Genomic DNA, 20,605 nt, shown 5'->3' with positions numbered 1-20,605 from the left:
AAACAATGGTGAGGCTACTTTGTTGAAGTCTTTGATAAATCTTTTATAATATCCATATAAGCCCAAGAATCTCCTAACATCCCTCTTCTTTTGAGGAGTGGGGACACTCTTTATGATGGAAATTTTATTTGGGTCCACTTGTATTCCCTCATGAGATATTGAATGGCCAAGGACAATCCCTGCATTCATCAAGAATTCACACTTCTCAGGACTAAGTGAGAGGTTCATTTCAATTCACTTATTTAGGGCTTTCCCCAAGTTAGAGAGAGCCTCCAAGAAGTCACACCCATAGGGAGTGAAATCATCCATGTAGATCTCTACAAAGTCATGGACTAGCTCACCAAAGATGTTGAGAACTACCATTTGAAAAGTGGTAGGGGTATTACATAATCCGAAAGGAAGGACCCTATAAGAAAAAGTACCCCAAGGACAAGTGAATGCATTTTTGTCTTGGTCCTTTTCCCTGATGTGGATCTAATTGTAATCACTAAATCCATCCGAGAAAGAGAAGAACTTCTTCCCTACAAGACCATCCAAGACTTGATCAATGAAAGGGAAATGGTATTTTTTAGTGACTTTGTTCATCTCTCTATAATCCACAAATCCTCCACTTTCCATTCTTCTTTGGGACCAAAACTATAGGGGACACCCACTCACTATCTGAGATGGGGTAAATGAACCCTGCATCCAACAACTTCTACAACTCTTCCTTTACTATGTCTTTGAGGGTTGGGTTCATTCTCCTCTGAGGTTGGTGCACTAGTTTGCATCCTTCCTTGATGTTGATGTGATGAGTACACACCGAAGGATGCACTCGCTTCATTTATTTATAGCTCCAAGAAAAGGAATCTAAGTTTTCTCTTAACATGTTGCACAACCTCTATTCTTGGTTGGCTGAGAGAGAGGGGTTGATCTTCAAGGTTTTAGATGGACCAAACTCAACCACCTTGACATGAGCAGGACTTGGGTCCACTAGGCATAACTTAGTCCAAGGATTACCCTTAGATTCCTTCACAATATCATCAAAAGGCATGGTGTTGGGGGGCTAGTTCTGGAGGATTTGGTCAATGAGATCATATTCATCAAGTTTCCCCCTCCTACAATAGCATCTAGGGTACATATTGGATGGGATGTGATATGATACACTTCAACTTCCTCCTCCTCTTCCAACCATAGGGGTAAGTCATGCTCCAAGGATGGTTAAGCAGGAGGGTACAATACCAACTATTTGGATAAATTCCCATTCTTAATGGTCATGTTCCCAGCTCTGTAATAGGAAAAATATTAGGGGCTAATATTTACAAGTGGGCTAATTTTTCATACTTAAAAAAAAAATGTTCGACAATTTCCATATTTTTTAAACAAGATTCGCCCAAGTTTTATAGTATAAAATTATTTTACCCTAAAATAGCCAAGATATTATATAGAATTATATAAAATACTTATAAATATATATATTTTTAAAAAATATCATCAAACATTTTACTATTTGTTTGCTAGAGACTAGTAATATTCGTCAAAGTTTTTAAAATTTAAGATAAAATTTCATCTTTAAAATTTTCCCTGCTCTGTAACTTATGTAAGAATCAACAGTGGTTATCCATGATCTTTGAAGGATGAGAGGATAGCCATTGAATTTGGTGTTGGGATGGAGAACTAGAAAGTTAGCAAGATCCTCCCAGGAATCAATAGAGACCATTACATCCTCAGCAACTTCCTCGGGAGACACTATGGACGTATTTGCAAGTTGCAGCACTGTTGTGGTATTTCTCAAAGATCCTTGGAGGTTTAGTTTGAGCATGATTTCCTTGGTCATAACATTGATGCCAACTCCAAGATCAATCAAGGTGTGAGAGACACTGATGCCATTAATATGCACATCTACCACAAGACTTCTAGGGTCTAGATACTTTGGGAAAATCACTCTCCCCAACATCAAATTAGAAAATTAACCAATGAAATTGATGTTAGGGGTCTCTTTCTTTCTCCTCCTAGGATTTTTGAAGAATTTCTCTTTTATAAGCTTATTGAAAATGGGAACATCCTTGATAGCTTGGAGGAGTGGGATTTTAACACACAAGTTTTCCAATTCTCCCAAAAGTTCAGTATCTTCTAGGTTGTGCTAGTTGTGATGGATCAATCTTTCAGGAAAAGGAGGTGGATTAGCTTTAGAAACACTCTCTTAATTTTCCTCTTGAAGATCCATAGGTGGAGATGGAGGTTGGTTATCTGAAGTCTTCCATACCTTAGGTTGATTTCTTGAATCTCCACAGCATAGGCAGGGTAAGATGGTTCTCCACTATAGACTTGTTGTGCTTGCTTGTTGTTCGGGTTCAGATTTTGTTGAGCAAGAATCTAAGGTTTCTTAGGTGGAGTAGGATGAATGATCTATGGTTGATATGGAGGTGAAGGCAATAAATCAAGAGGTTGGTTGAATTAAGGCCTCCAACCTTGTGATGGGGTATTCCACTAGTGATGTGTAGAAGCATATGTCTAAAATGGTTGATTGGCAGGTTGGGGAGAATACTAAGGTGCATAAGGCCAAGGAGAAGGTGTGCACCATGAAGGATGGGTAGGAGAATACTAAGGGGTTAGAGGTGCATTCTGGTTGGGATGGTAATAGGAATAGGATGCACCTTGCATGCCCTGCTGGTATGGTAAAGGTCCCTTAGGACTCATTTGATTGATGTAACAGAGTTGTTCAACCATACCTTCTACCCCTAGGTATACAAATTTCAATCTAGGAAAAGAGGGACACTTATATGTTGAATGGTTTTCCTTACAGACCAAGCAAACCTCTATAACTTGTAGAAATTTTGAATAATTAAACACTTATTCATAGAGATTATCCTAATTATAAACTATTGTGGAATACATGCACAATACATAATCTCCTCTACGTTGATCATCAATTTAGCAGCATCAAAAACAATGAAACATCAATCGCATGCACACATTAACACAATATGTAACCCGAGGAAAGCATACAACTGAAAATCCCACACTATCTGTATATTATAATGATAGAGAACATGTAACAATACATAGTACAATACTCCTCACAAGTACTCAGTACTATCTCCACCTGTTACACATAAACTAGCTCAGATCTGAAGCCTCAAATCTCCTCCACTGTTTGCCTGCCTCCACTGCGCAATCCTGCATGAGAATCAATCACTCTGTGAAATCGAATTCCTTTGGTTATACTATGCAAGCCTCATGGGTAATCTCCATCCATGCATGTGCAAATCTCATGCACAACTATAGTCACAACTGATAGCAATCTCAACCTCTAACACCTGTCTCCACTGAACTGTACATGCACTGAGTTAACTGATGTATTCTTCAGTTGCTTTATGAGTTAATAATTAGTGAATTAATTAATAATTAATTCACACAACTCATCACTAGTGTATTCTTTAGTTAGAATAAAATACAACTAGTTCAACCAAGTCAAACTGAACACAACTCCATCAACTCCACCAAACTCAACCACATGAGTTCTAACTGAAGTCCTGCATGCAATAGCTCAACTGACCCACAAGGAAAGCGTATTTCCTTCTAACAGCTGCATGTGCCACATCTGTAGCTCAAACTAAAGTGCTCCAAGAGGATAAGATAATGTTTATAGTCCAAATATTATTATGAGACAATAATATTCGACTGTTCTATTTTTAGCCTGACAGTCTAAAAATAGAAACCACCCATATGTCTAAAAATAGAAGTCCATCTATTTTTACCAACATGACCAATCATCCACAAATAGCATCCTGCAACTCATAGACCATGATCCATATGTCTAAAAATAGACATAGTCTAAAAATAGACTTTGCGCCAAAAGTAGCCTGCAGGCCCACTTAGTGAAGGCGACTTCTTTCCACTAAGCTCCATCATCTTGTTGCATTCTCAACACTCCCTCTCAACAAGATATGGATTATCAGTAACCTCTATCCTCCCTTCATGGTATTTGAATTAGCTCCTGGTGAGAACCTTCGTCAAGATATCAACATCCTGATCCTCCGTTGGAATGTATGAAAGTAACATGACTCTCCGCTGCACATAATATCTGATATGATGGTACCTGATGTAAATGTGCTTAGATCTATAATGAAATACTGGATTAGCCGAGAGTTTAATACAACTCTGGTTATCACAATAAATCACTGTAGGCTCCAAGTAAGAACCGAATAACCTGACCAGGATCTTCCTCATCCATATAGCCTTGCATGCAGCCAAACTTGCTGCCATATACTCAGCCTCTGTTGAACTGAGTGCCATGGATCTCTGCTTCCTGCTGTACCAAGAAACTACTGTCAACCCGATACTGAAGACCCCTCCTGATGTTCTCTTTCTGTTCGTTGGGCTCCCTGCCCAATCTGCATCCGTGAAGCCACATAGCTTCACGTCATCCTCCTGTCTGTACCACAAACCATATCCCGATGTGCCTCTAAGATAACGCAATACATGCTTGCTTGCCTTCCAGAAGAGCTTGGTTGGCTTAACCATAGCTTGTGAAAGCTGGTTAATAGCATAGCACATATCGGGTCATGTATTGACCAGATACATAAGCGACCCCACCAACTATTGATAAATAGTGGCATCCACTACTTCTGCTGAAGTAGCATCCTCCTTCCTCCAACCTCCAAGAAGAGGAGTATCAACAGGCTTGCAGCCATGCATGTTTAACTTCTCCAGTATCTCCCGAGCATACTTACCCTGAGAAACAAATAGTCCATCACTGTGCTGCCAAATTTCCAATCCCAGGAAATAATGAAGGAGGCCCAAGTCCTTCATCTCAAACTCCTTAGCAAGATCATCCTTGCATGAAAGTATCAACAGCTCATCACATGTTAGAATCAAATCATCTACATAAAGCACAATGATAAGAAACTTACCCTCCACCACAATCTGGTATAGGTTAGGATCCGCCTCACTCTTGGAGAATCCAAGTCCGGTAAAATAACTGTCTATCCGTGTGTACCAAGCACGTGGTGCTTGTTTCAACCCATACAACGCTCTCTTGAGCCTGCACACATGTGACTCGCTGCTGAAGATCTCGAAACCTTCAGGTTGCTCTATGTACACCTCCTCCTCAATGACTCTGTTGAGGAATGCAGTCTTCACATCCACCTGATGAATGTGCCACCCCATCTGCGCTGAGAGAGCAAGAATCATCCGTATGGAAGAATACCTTGTGACAGGTGCAAAGGTCTCCTCATAATTGATCCCCTCTATCTGTGAGAAGCCTCGGGCAACAAATCTTGCCTTGTACTTCTCCACACTCCCGTCAGCTACCTACTTAACTTTGTAGATCCATCTCGAACCCACCACTGATTTCCCTTCTGGTCTTGGGACAATCTCCCATGCACTGTTTCTCACAATCGAATCATACTCTTCCACCATGGAATCTACCCATGCGGGATCCTCCACAGCTTTGTCGAAAGAGGATGGATCAGTCACAACACATTTTCTCACAAGAGCCATGTATCCAGTGTACCGATCAAGTGACTGTCTCTGTCTACGTTGAGCTGTAGGTGGTCCTACAACCTTCTCTGCATCTTGAGCCAGTCGCTCAGCTTCCGTCAAGCGCTTTCGCCCTCTGATGGTTGGTGCTACATGAGTGGTCTCTTCCACTCCATGAACTTCGTCCTATGGCTAATCCACATCCTGAAGCTCATCCTTAGGAACTAATGGCTCCTCATCTGCATGCAAGTGTGGCTCCCTCTCAAGCAAACACTTCATGGCTTTCTCCTCCTGAAATTTTATATCTCGTCGCACAACAGTCTTGCCACTGTCTGGCAAATACACACGATAGTTGTGGGGCGTATCAGTGTACCCCACAAATATCCCAACCTCTGTGGTCAGCTCCAACTTCTTCCTGGCATCCTTCGTCACATGCATGTAAATGTTAGCACCAAAAATCCTCAAATGAGAAAGATCAGGCTTCTTAACAGAATAAGCCTCCTCGGGTGTACTCATGCCAAGTATCCTGTGAGGACAACGGTTCTACACATATACTGCAGTATTGCATGCTTCCGCCCACAAGTGAAGGGGTAGGCCCTGATCATGCAACATCGCCCGTGCAACACCCACAATCGTTTTGTTCTTCTGCTCAGCAACCCCGTTCTACTGTGGGTTATGGGGAGCTATGAGCTCTCTTCGAATCCCTTCTGCGCTGTAGAAGTCCTTGAACTCACCAGAGATGTATTCACCACCATTGTCACTCCTAAGAGCCTTCACCTTCTTCCCCGACCTTTCTCGACTAGTGCTTTGAACTCACAAAACTTAGAGTATGTCTCGCTCTTCTTCTACATGAAGAAGATCCAACACTTTCGAGAGAAATCATCAACAAAGATCACATAATACCTATGTTTTGTTGTCAAAGCTACTGAGAAAGGTCCACACACGTCTATGTGAATTCTCTCAAGGATCGTCGTGGCATGACTATCCTTCTCGTGAAAGGTGGCTTTCACAAACTTTCCCAAAGTACACCCCTTGCACTAATCTGACTACACAAGAGTGCCTTTAGGAAGCCCTGTAGTAATCTGTTGCAGTATCTTCAAGGCTCCATGGTGAAGGTGACCCAATCTCCCGTGCCACAGCTCGCCATCATCCCAGCTCACCAATCCTTCTACCTTGCATGCCATTGCTACGTAGCCATCTACATGCAACGGATAAAGGTTCCTGACTCGAACCCCTATCTTCTGGGTTTCTCCAGTTGTCTTACTACATAGGAAAGCCTTTCCCTTGCTGAAAACAACATCATATCCCTTGTCTTCTAACATCGCCACAGAGGGAAGATTTTTCTTCAATCCTAGAACATGCATCGCTTCCTTCAATATGAAGGGTTTACTAGACTCCCTCTCAAAGGAAATGGTACCGATATTGGTCGCACTGTATCTACCATCATCGCCCATATCGATGTGCACTCCAAGGTCTTTCTCCTCCAGATCAAAAAACAAATCTCGATCTCCTGTCATGTGAAAAGATGCACCACTATCCAAGAACCATATCGATCCCATCACACTTGAAACCAAGCATGCGATCAATGAAAAACCAAGCTCAAACTGTGAGGCTAAGGCCTCTCCTGCTGCAGATCCAACAGCTTGCTTGTTCTTCTTCTTCTGCGGACAATTAGTGGCAAAGTGTCCGTGCTGGTGATAGTGAAAACACTTCACCTTGGACATGTCCTGCTTCTTGCCTTTCGCACCGGAATGAGAAGCTTTCTTGTTCTTCCCCTTCTTTGCTTTGGCAACCAAAGCACAATTTTCTTCATCAGGTCCCTTTGATGAAGATCTGTCCCTGGTATTCCGCCTGATCTCCTCCTGCACAAGATCTAACCAAAGTCTCTCCCATCCTGGCAATTTCTCCCGACCATTGACAGAGTCTTGATAGGAATTCCAACTCTTCGAAAGACCAAGGAGAGCCAAGCTCACCAAATCCTCATCATCGACAGTCACGCCCACACTTCCCAGCTCATCCCTGCACTGAGTGAACGTTGTGAGATACTTGGGCATACTGTCTCCCTTCTCGAATTTAATGTTTCTGAGTTTATCCTTGAGCACCAGCTTCCTCTAATCGCTCTTGCTTTGGAATAGATCTATCAACACTTTCCACATCAAGTATGGAGAAGACTTTCCATGCAGGCTGGACACAATGTGATCCTTCATGCCCTCCAACAGAATCCTTCGACACTTTGCTGTCTTCTTTTGCCAAGCATCAACTTGCGCAGTATCAGTAGGCTTTGGGACCTCAGCCTCTATGTAAATTAAAGAAGTTGGTTATAAAAGGTACTAAAATAAATAAATTAATTAAAAATAAAATAAAAATAAAAATAAATTAGTTAATTAATTAGAACGTAACAAATAACCATAAAAAATAAATTAAAAATAATAATAATAATAATAATAATAATAATAATAATAATAATAATAAAATAAAATAATAATAATAATAATAATAAATAAATAAATAATAAATAAAAATAAATAAATCAATAATAATAATGATAATAATAATAATAATACGTAACAAGAAAAGATTATCAAGTTAAATAAGTTAACTAATAAAAATCATAATCCATCAGTTAGGAAGAGAGGGCTAGGATCCAACAACTGCTTATCTTCCATACGTCCTCTCTATTGAGATTGTTCGGTCTTTTCTCAATTTCAAGGGCTTCCCTAAATTTTCGGTGATGGAATTGCGAAACCCTAGCGATAACACTCGCCTCCTCTATGCAGACATGATGATTGGTACTCTCTACATGCTCAACTAAAGCGGAAGACTTGGTTCTCCTATGCCTGAGGTCAGCTGCATGCTCACTAATCCCTTGAGTAATGGAGCAACCAGTCTCACCAATATAGGGTGCCCCACAGGAACAAGGAATAATATAAACCCCTTTCATTTCCTTAGGGTTGATAGGATCCTTCACAGATCTGAGGGATTTACGGATGGTGTTGAGGGGTCTAAAGGTCGAGGGGACATTATGCCTCTTAAGAACCCTAGCAATTTTATCCATGGTCCCCTATACATAAGGAAGATGGACACCTGGGACCCGCTCTTTCGGTTCTCTTTTAGCCAATGAATTTTTGGCAGCTTTGAGGAAAGCTTTTTGACCCAGGTACTTGCTGTAACCATTCTCAACGAAAACATTAAGGAGGTGGGGTCCCAGGTGTCAATCTTCCTTATGTATAGGGGACCACGGATAAGATTGCTAGGGTTCTTAAGAGGCATAATGTCCCCTCGACCTTTATACCCCTCAACACCATCCGTAAATCCCTCAGATCTGTGAAGGATCCTATCAACCCTAAGGACATGAAAGGGGTTTATATTATTCCTTGTTCCTGTGGGGCACCCTATATTGGTGAGACTGGTCGCTCCATTACTCAAAGGATTAGTGAGCATGCAGCTGACCTCAGGCATAGGAGAACCAAGTCTTCCGCTTTAGCTGAGCATGTAGAGAGTACCAATCATCATGTCTGCATAGAGGAGGCGAGTGTTATCGCTAGGGTTTCGCAATTCCATCACCGAAAATTTAGGGAAGCCCTTGAAATTGAGAAAACACCGAACAATCTCAATAGAGAGGACAGATGGAAGATAAGCAGCTGTTAGATCCTAGCCCTCTCTTCCTAACTGATGGATTATGATTTTTATTAGTTAACTTATTTAACTTGATAATCTTTTCTTGTTACGTATTACTATTATTATTATCAGTATTATTATTGATTTATTTATTTATTTATTTATTTATATTATTATTATTATTATTATTATTATTATTATTATTATTATTATTATTATTATTATTATTATTATTATTATTATTATTTTATGGTTATTTGTTACGTTCTAATTAATTAACTAATTTATTTTTATTTTATTATTTATTTATTTATTTATTTTAGTACCTTTTATAACCAGCTTCTTTAATTTACATACATTAATATTTATTTATGTATTTTTATTTATTTATTTATTTATTTTTTATTTTTTATTTTTTTTACCTTGTTCCAATTATTTTTATTTTTTAAGTTACCTCGTTCCTATATTTTTATTAATTCTAACTAACTTTTATTAACAACCTATTATTATAATCTTTATAATTATTAATTATTAAATAAACAAATGAATTAGTTTTCTAACTAACCATTAACACCAATTAAAATTATTTTATTTATTAAAAATTGAATAATAATAATAATAATAATAAATAAATAATAGTAATAATAATATTAATAATTTGACCCTGGTCCCAAGGTCAAAATTAGCCGTTGGTCGAATTAGCCGTTGGAGACTCTGCTCAGACTATTTAACATGCTAAGCTAGATTTGTTTCTTCAACTTGTCCTGACGATGAACCACACTAGTTGGTTCGAAACGCGTCGACAAATGATATTCTATGTGATTTACGCTGAAGAATCTCTCATAAATTGATATGGATCACAGAAGCCTAAATTCGACAATCGAATCCCTGCAAGGATAAGATAATGTTTATAGTCCAAATATTATTATGAGACAATAATATTCGACTGTTCTATTTTTAACCTGGCAGTCTAAAAATAGAAACCGCCCATATGTCTAAAAATAGAAGTCCATCTATTTTTACCAACGTGACCAATCATCCACAAATAGCATCCTGCAACTCATAGACCATGATCCATATGTCTAAAAATAGACTTTGCGCCAAAAATAGCCTACGGGCCCACTTAGTGAAGGTGACTTATTTCCACTAAGCTCCATCATCTTGTTGCATTATCAACATAAATTTTAATGGACATTCATTTCTGGGGTGGCTTCTAGTGCATTTAGGGAAAAAGATAGCTAAGGCTCTCTCTACTTCCTCTTGTATCCTCTTCACTTGCATGGTTTCCATTTGCAGGTAAAAGGTGTGCATTATTTCACTTTTAAATTCCTCCAACATGTTTCCAATTTCATTCTTGATAGATGTGATGGAGGAAGAGGAACTGGCCAAATCTTGACTATACCTGTTAGTTCCAGTCTTCGTAGCCTATCACCAGGGATCAACATGAGCTCTTACTAGGTTTGGTTTGGTTAGATGTTTTTCACATGATATTCAACACAAAACATGTCAGGAATGGGTCCATCAGAAGAAGCTCGTAAAAATATTTCCAACAAGCTATGCTACACCTGATTTGGACTTCAGGAAGCCTTCCAAAAGTGTCTTGGAAAAAGTGCTATGCATAGGATCAGTGGTACTGCACATAGGAGAAAAATTTGCCAGTTTGGCCTGTTTGTTCAGAATTTCGCCCAATTTAGATATCAGTTGACTTTTTCTTATCTCTTTGGTAAATTAATGATGTAATATGATGTGAAATGATTTAAATATGATGAAAAATGACTTGAGGGAGTAGATACATCAGTTAGAATTTCTTGAGGATGAATGAATCAGTTTCCATAATTTTAGAGGCAATCTGTTCCACTACCTATTTTGTAGTTCCTAGTTTAGATGTTGTTGAAACAAATCCTTGACTCATGGAGTTGACCCTTGATGGCTAGCATAGGTGGTTTGATGCCTATATCTTGTAATTTCTTAGTCATTTGTAAAGGTTGGACTCTTGTGGATGCATTGAGCATTATTGTAAATCACTTCTGCAGTTTGGCAAGGAAATGAACCAGGGTTTTGTAGCATTCTGTGGGATTCTTGTGGTAATGTGTCTTGGCATTGTTTTCTCTTCTGTAATTTAGTTTCTCCTATGTGTATTTGTTCCAGCATATATTTCTTTCTTCATAACTAAATGAGTCAAGAGAATTTAGGTAGTTTCCATTGATATTCAGTGCTCTGCCTAGAGGATACATTTAATTTTTATTGTTTTCTATTGTTTTAAGAGGACTCATGAACCTTGCATGCCCTCTCCAACTCCTACCATCACATTCATTTCAAAGTGCTAAAACACTTGCCTACCTTGCCCCATAGAAACCTCTGCAGTCTGAGTTGATTTCCCAAACCCAAAACTACCTTCCTCATCTGATTCAGCAACCAACCATTAAAATCAATCAAAATCCTCTAATAAAATATACCTAGCCTAAAATCAGAATTTACTTTCAGTCATCTCAAGCCTTAGTTGCCATATTTTTGTTGAGATTGACAAGGAGAGAGCCCTCTCCCGACCTGGTAGGGCTAGCTACGAGGTTAAGTGTGGTTTGATGTTACCCTAGAATTGCCTTCCTTCAGCCTGAGATAGATTTAGGCACTAACAATACCTACCCTTCTTCCTAGCAACCCTAAAATGGTTTTTGAATGTTGTTGTGATGTTGTCATAGGGTAGCTGATAAATGTCCCCTCTAGACAACATGTTTAGGGTTTTTAGTATGTCCTCTCTGATTCTTATAGGAAGGACTAACTTGAGTGATTCAAGTTCAAGGGTGCATCTAGTCCTTTTACAACTATTGGAACCTTTCCTCATAGTCTTCCACGGATTCATCCGGTCTAAGATTCATTATAAATATTTCCTCTTTGGTGGCTTTTGACCTACAATAGTCCTTGTACTTTTTGTTAAATAATTTTTGTATTTGAGCCCAAGTAGCGATGTTATCCCCATGTAGACCCATGAACCCGTGCAAGGTTGCATCCTTAATGGTGGATGGGGACAACTTCAACTTTTGATCATCATAGGTATAATCATAAGTTCTACAGACAACAACAAACTCAAACAAAAAAGTATCAGGGTCCTCTGAGGTTAAGCCATGGAAGTGAGGAAGGGCAAAAGGGCTTATATTTTTCATCCTAGCATCTCCATTAGTCTCTCTAATGGGAAAAGCACCCTCATTTCTATTTTCAGCCATGGTGTAGGTATGTGGAATGGTTTCTTCTTCTTCTTCCCCAATAGGCTCTTCAAAGATCTCAAGTTGATCACCTAAGGGGTCCTCTAACTCCCCTGCAATCAGAGAGGGAAGTTGACAGTCACTGAAGAAGAGTGAAGGTTGATTGTTTGATAGTGTGGGGGTATTTGGAAAGAATTTCCGTTAAGTATCTCTACTCCTATGAGGCATGAATTTTTTTTTCCTTTTTGTGTGTTTTTTTCAAAATTAGTTGTAAAACAGAAGGAAAACAAGAATAACATCTATCTATTGAATGGAAAACAAAAAGAAAAGAATAAATTACATCTACCTAGACGTCGCCCCAACACTGACGCCAAAAACATGGTGAGCCATAGTATTGCACCAAGAGTGTTGCAACTTCTAGAGGCTCTTCAAATTTACTTTATCAACCTGGGGTTTCGTACAAACTTAGAGGTGACAGTGCTATACACATAGTAGATGCATCATCCTACTCATACCACCCTCACCTAGGTCACTTGATCATTTGGGCTCCAGACCATTCCTCTATTGAACTGAAAGGAGTCTAAAAGAATGTAAAGGCTAGTCCTAGTGCAAAGAAAGTAAATACTTTTCAACTCAAAAAATGAAAGTTTCCAACTTGTAAATGCCATGAAAGGACACAAATATTATTCTAGTTTATAGAAAGGAAACTATGCTAACTGGAACTCAATCATATAGCTATCAGGTTTTCTTGAAAATATAAGATTATTCTACCATTTTTTAATCCAAGAATGAATGCATTGACTATCTAATTCACACTTGCAGAGTAAATAAAGTTCTAATTGCTAAATTCAAAAATAAATTAACTAATGCTATCTCATCTTGCAGGAAGGAAAAAAGAGTGAAAGGACTAGTCTAGGTGGCACTTTTGGTCATGGAGTCCATGCTGAGGGGTTAAAATACTCCTAAACTAGGCTAGGCTATCATTGCAGGTCAAAACAGGGTCAAAATAGATTGCTACAAATGAGCTACGGGATGTTGCTACAGGATTCTTGTACTGTTATAGGATGTCCTTAAATGCTACAAGAAGTTGGCTGAGCGGGTTTGGAGGGTAGTAATGGTGAGATGAAGTGTTGGAAGGGTGTATGAAAGTTTTGGAAAGTGTGGGGAAGGTGATCATCACCCTTAGCCAATCCCATTACTTCAAGAAGGTCATATTTGGGCTAAGATGGCTTCCTCATAGTGACCGAAAAACAGAGGTTTAGAACATGGGTTTCCATGCATCAACAAAAGGTGGAGAAGCCCTAAATGGAGTTCGTGAAAGGAGACCTTTCCTTCAAATGAAAACCCCTGCAATAACACATGCACATGTTTCTCTTTTCACTTACAAATTATTACGTTAATGTGGAAAAGATTAATTGAATTTGGAAAAGCTTATTTATCTATTGTTGAAACTTGATATATGCAATCATGAGAAGAAAAATAAAAAATTTAAATATTTCCAATAAATCATAAACAACTATCTAACTAATGCTAAAACTTGATCTATGCAATGAACAAGAAATAACACTCTATTTTTGGGTTGTGAGAGTGGGGTCCTCTAATCATGATCCCATGAGGGAGATGAGATAGGGGCTCAATTTTGCAACTTTTTTGATGTATTTTACTCTATTGAACTGCAACAACTAATTTACCCTCTAAGCTAATGGAAGCATAAATAAACAATAACTTAATCAATCTCCTAAGCTAAAATAAACATTAATAAACTATAGAAATTAATCAACATTCTAGACTAAGAATATAGATACAAGAGAGGAATTTCTTCTGCTAGGTTTGGTCCCTAACCCAAGAGCTTCAACCCTCTGAGTCAACTCAATGTTGGAAAAAAACATAATTTCTCATTATCATTCAAAAAGTGTCAAATACATCATAAAAGTAACAGTCAAATGTGCTTCAACTTAATGGCCTCTTGGCTATAATAAAACATTGAATCCTAATGAGTCCCTTAGCTTGTTTATTTATACAAAAATGGAGCTACAAACAACTCCCTAGAAAATAGGGATATTTGAATCCCTAACTCGAGAATAGGTGAATCTAAATCTTCCTTGACTTGCACTGACTTAGCTGCCAATGAACTCGACCTACCTGGGTTCCAATGACATCGATTTGATGAGATCGAGGAGGGGATATTCAACTAATTACAGGAGTTAAGGAGGTGAACCACCTCCTAGAATCTCTCTTTCTTGTCTACTTTGAGTTCTTGCACTCAAATCAACTCAAAATTGCTCCAATTCCTGCATTTAACACACATTAGGCCACATGACATAGTAACACATCTTTACTCCTCACACTAAGCATAATATAACAAAATTTGTAGATAAATATGAGAAAAAGATAATTTAATAAGATGGAGGATGGCATTATGACCCATATAATATACCTATTTATGAGCCTCATCAGGTCATGGTCCACAAGATATTTTGGCACATATATCTCTGCACAAATAGAAACAATAATATAAAATCAACCATTTCAAAGTAAAATGCCCCCTTTAACAATTATTATTATGAAACATATACAAGCCATTTTAGAAAAAGGACATTTTAGAGAAACTTCAAGAAAAACATTCCTATCAGCTAAGGAAATAAAGTTTGAAATAAAAAAATGTGCCATAGGGAAAATAACCAACAAAGCAACCAAGAATCCTCCACCAACCAACACACCAATACAGGTTACAATATACCCTATACTAAATGTTGCACTAATACAACCTATCCATCCAATATTGACCACTGGTATAGGAAAACCCTTTAGCAATCCTACTCCACTTCTGTAGGTAGACCTTATGCCAGACTACTTACTAGTATGGGAAGCCCCTTGCTAAGCTACAAAGCTAGAAATGAATTTATACTCAATAGATTTCTACTTAGCTAAGAATTCCCATTTCATAGTAATCTAGGCTCATACATTAGTATCCTAGCATAGTATTTTAGCCTAAAATCAACAATTAGTTCCCTTTTCACCCTAGTTTTGAAAGTAGACATCCAAAATTATGATGAGAAACAAAAACATGAACAAATGATAGTACACGAACCTTGGCTCTGAGATCAAATAACATGTGTGTGTGTGTGTGTGTGTGTGTGTGTGTGTGCAAGGAAAATAGTCATCCTCCCCACCTAGGTTGAAATCCCACATTGTGACATGATGCTCTTGGTTTGTCATTTGTTGATTTTAATGATCATCATGAGATTGTTGGAAAAACCTCCAACTTATACAAAAGCTAGTTTAAAATGGGTACCATCCTCAAAATGAGGAGAACTACCCAACAATTTTCCACAAGATATATATTTCAAGGAAAACACACACACATAGATATAGATATATGTGTGTGTCTATGTGCACACGCGTGGAGTGCCCTTTTATAAACCCCCCTAACTTAGCAACTAGGAAAAAATGTTTGTGTTATTTATACATTGGCCCATGTACAACATATGGATACCAAAATGGGGTATTATATTACCCTACCAAATGAGAAAATAACATCCTTAGTATGGTCCTAAATTTGTGATTGTAGGTCTTATTTTTTCATGAAATCGACAAGTTTCATGGTTGTTTTAGAATGCTAATTTATTGGGACAACAAGATTGAATGTTAGGTTGTTTTTCCATGCTTAATGAAACTTCCGGATCTGATATTTTGTCATTATATATATGATGTAATTGAAGTAATTTTTTGATTTGTGTATTGAGATGGATGTTGCCTTAAAGGGATGTTGAAATTATCTATGCTTGAAGTCTTTGTGATGCCTATATTCTTGAGTTTCATAGAGGTATCATTAGGCATATTTGGAGTTTCTCGTAAGGTTGTTGAAGAAATTGGTTTTAGGACTAAGGTTGAAAAATCTATAGAGTAGATCCTTTGGATCATATAAATAAGGGAAATAATAGATAGCGTAGATTTGAAAATTTCTACACAAATCCTTGAAAATCCTGTAATGGACCTGTTGTAGTTACTGCAACACCCTCCAAAATTTTGGTTTACACTCAATTTTGTAGCCTTCCTTGGTCTTTAATATTGTTGTTGGAACAATAGAGCTCATTTCATGAGATTTCTTGCAATGCTTTGGTCCCTTTTGCATGTTGGGTTAACTGTCATCTTTTGGCATGTTTGGTTATCGTGCAATGTTTGCAAGCCTATTCTAATGGTTTAGAAGTCGTTCTTTGTGTATATGAGTTGTCCTAACCATGTAAACATCTGTATCATCCATACACAAAGTCTTGAGCACTGTCGCACAAGTGTCGTCACATTCGTCCTAAAGTCTATTTTAAGTGTGGAACTTATCGTATCTTTTCATGAGGCAGTCACAGGGAGCACTAGTAGAAAATGGTGAAATTAGTGACTAGGTAACAAAAAAGTTAATAACAACAACTTTTCCAATGAAATACTACCAAAAATTAGCAATATTTAGAGACCCAACTAAAAAAGACTAACATAAATGACTAATTTATTCTAGGAAAAAAAATATGACTACCTAACAAAAAATACAATAATATGAATTATTCATTTATGTTAGTTATTTTAATTGCATCACTTCAACAATCTAAACTTACAAGTCATAGGGGATTCAAAGGTTGTTTTAGATTGGATGAAAGGTTATACTTACTTGTACACTTCTTTATTGGATTAAAGGATGATTAAAATTATGGATCTTATTAGAATCTTTAGGGTCATATCATTTGATCACATTCACAAGTAATAAAATTCAAAGGTTGACAAATTATCAAAAAGGGGAGTGGGCACACATGTCCTTTTGCAACATGACATAGACACCTATATATGTTGCAACAATATTTCCAATTTATTTAGTTGGTTGCACATATATTTCACATTTCTTATTCATCTTGCAAAGTGGTAGTGGTAAGGAGAGGGTATGAACTTTGATCAAAGAATTTTCACTTAGTACCACTACCAAATTTCCTTCATGCAACTTTCATGATGATAAATGGATGACATTTGAATGTTACAAACATGTAAGTAGTCCACATTCAAATTTGTTGTCTTCATTGTCCTTAGTAACAACGACAGGTTTGAATATTCCCTTTATTTATCATCGCAAACACATAACTCTTTGTTGTTCCAAACATAGTTAATATTTAAGTATGGGGGTTTACACAGTGCATTATATTAGATATCATTTTTGGATTCAACTGCATTAAGTAAATCATTCATGTATGACCATTTCCATGAGAGGTAGTCGTAACTCACTAATTTCTCATGATTTTTTAATAGTTCACTTAACACTCATTGCATCAGGTGATGCTCACAGGGGTGAAGAAGTGGGATTGAAACTAGTGAAATGAATCACATAGCATCGATCATCACTTCCAAGGCTTGCACCCGGTAACCAGGACTTCCTGGGAGGTCACCCATCCCAGATCACCTCTGGCTCAAGCGCACTTAACTATGGAGTTTTCCCCACAATCAAGCCCGCTTAGCTTGCTACCCCATTTGCAAAACCTTAGCAAGTATTGTGCCTTATGAACCATTCAAGTAAAGATCCCTTCACTCTTTTTCAATTTAAGTATGGGGGTTTATGTAGTGCATTATATTATATATCATTTTGGGATTCAACTGTGTTAAGTAAATCATTCACGTATGACCATTTTCATGAGAGGTAGTCGTAACTCACTAATTTCTCATGATTTTTTAATAGTTCATTTAGCACTTATTGCATCGGGTGATGCTTACAGGGGTGAAGAAGTGAGATTGAAACTAGTGAAATGAATCACATAGCATCAATCATCACTTTTGGGGCTTGCATCCAGTAACCAGGACTTCCCAGGAGGTCACCCATCCCAGCTCACCTCTGGCTCAAGCACGCTTAACTGTGGAGTTTTCCCCACAATCAAGCCCGCTTATCTTGCTACCCCATTTGCAAAATCTTAGCAAGTATTGTGCCTCATGAACCATTAAAGTAGAGATCCCTTCACTCTTTTTGAATTTAAGTATGGGGTTTACGTAGTGAATTATATTAGATATCATTTTGGGATTCAACTGCGTTAAGTAAATCATTCACACATGACTATTTCCATGAGAGGTAGATGTAACTCACTAATTTCTCATGATTTTTGAATAGTTCACTTAGCACTCATTGCATTAGGTGATGCTCACAAGGATGAAGAAGTGGGATTGAAACTAGTGAAATGAATCACATAGCATCAATCATCACTTCCGAGGCTTGCACCCAGTAACCAGGACTTCCCGGGAGGTCACCCATCCCAGATCGCCTCTGGCTCAAGCGCACTTAACTGTGGATTTTTCCCCACAATAAAGCTCGCTTAGCTTGCCACCCCATCTGAAAAACCTTAGAAAGTATTGTGCCTCATGAAACATTCAAGTAGAGATCCCTTCACTCTTTTTGAATTTAAATATGGGGGTTTACGTAGTGCATTATATTAGATATCATTTTGGGATTCAACTGCATTAAGTAAATCATTCACGTATGACCATTTCCATGAGAGGTAGTCATAACTCACTAATTTCTCATGAGCTTTGAATAGTTCACTTAGCACTCATTGCATCAGGTGATGCTCACAGGGGTGAAGGAGTGGGATTGAAACTATTGAAATGAATCACATAGCGTCAATCATCACTTCCGGGGCTTGCACCTGGTAACCAGGACTTCCCAGGAAGTCACCCATCTCAGATCGCCTCTGGCTCAAACACACTTAACTGTGGAGTTTTCCCCATAATCAAGCCCGCTTAGCTTGCTACCCCATTTGCAAAACCTTAACAAGTATTGTGCCTCATGAAACATTCAAGTAGAGATCCCTTCACTCTTTTTGAATTTAAGTATGGGGGTTTATGCAGTGCATTATATTAGATATCATTTTGGGATTCAATTGCGTTAAGTAAATCATTCATGTATGACCATTTCCATGAGAGGGGTTTACACAGTGCATTATTTTAGTGAGTTACAACTACCTCTCATGGAAATGGTCATACATGAATGATTTACTTAACGCAATTGAATCCAAAAATGATATCTAATAGTTAATATTGTTGGTGTGTGATCTCTTAATTTTGGAATGGTCTCGTGATGATGATAATGAACTCTCAATCTCCAATGCTCATGAATACGATGAATGAATGATCTAATTGTTATCGGGAAATCTAGTGTCTATTCAGAGCTGCTAGTCCCACTAAGACAAGTAGCTATCTTAGAAACAAACAGATTAAAGTCAATTGTTTTCCCTTTACAAGAGAGAGATGAAAAAGAAGTAGAGAGTACCAACCTCAGTCTTCCACTTGGCTCCTTGCTTGTTTCCTTTCCCCTTTGACAAAATCTCACCACTTCTTCCTTACTTGTCTAGCTTCAAAGAGCACCTGTAGATTCACAACAACATAATACCATCAAAGCATAGAGATATTTCACTGTAAACAATATAGGATCAGATATATATTGACCATATAAATTCATATAACAACACAATATTCAGAGATACACAAGAATATGGAGGAAAACTCAAATAGCTTTATTAGTAAAAGTCATAGAAGAGAGGATTACAACCACTTGGTCTAACCCAGTGCCATCCTCCTAGCTTGAAATCCATCTTCACCTCACACAAAGAAAAATCACCAAACAATGTCTTTAAAGAAAAACCAGCAGCACCTCTTTGCAAATTACCCAATTCAAACCTTTGGATCTCTTGGATGAGGGATCCATTTATAGATATTTGCAGGGGGGTGAGTCAGCTTCTGGGATTTTGATTAGTGTCATCTCTCTGATAGTTCTTAGTTCCACATGGAGATTTTAGATCTCTTACTCATCCCTGGGCGAACTCAGAGAGGAAAGTGTCAAATGAGCAGTTTCTAGAAGATTCTCTGGGTTTCCACCTAGCAAACTGCTTGTGCCATTTGTCTGCTCTCGCTCATCACACCCTATAGAAGGGCTTTCCAGTATGCATTTCACTTTTTGCATGTGACAGGTGAGATGCATCGCACCTTTAGCACTGGGCAGTCTGTATGGTCCTGCTTTGACCAGTTCTTAGTAGCTTTTCATGGAGAACTTCTGGGAGATGATGTAATCAGCTGACCTTTCTCCTTTAGGGTATGAAACAACACTTTTAGGGACTTAGAAGCCCTTGGTTTATGGACATATTTGATTGGGGTTGCAGTGCCCAAATATGTCTATAACAGTTTCCCCCTAAAGCATGAGGTCGTAAATTTTTGATGTCGAGTGAAATGCTTTATAATGAGGATCTGAGGTTTTCCGCACTGGAAGGTGACCTATAATAAGATACAATACAATACATTATCTTCATAAT

The sequence above is a fragment of the Pinus tabuliformis genome, chromosome 5_1 (assembly GCF_031772625.1).
Source record: "Pinus tabuliformis cultivar Carrire ecotype Pingquan chromosome 5_1, CPIR1, whole genome shotgun sequence".
In the NCBI taxonomy this organism is placed as follows: Eukaryota; Viridiplantae; Streptophyta; class Pinopsida; order Pinales; family Pinaceae; genus Pinus; species Pinus tabuliformis.
The sequence above is the reverse complement of the archived record's forward strand: the minus strand, read 5'-3'. Positions refer to the sequence as shown.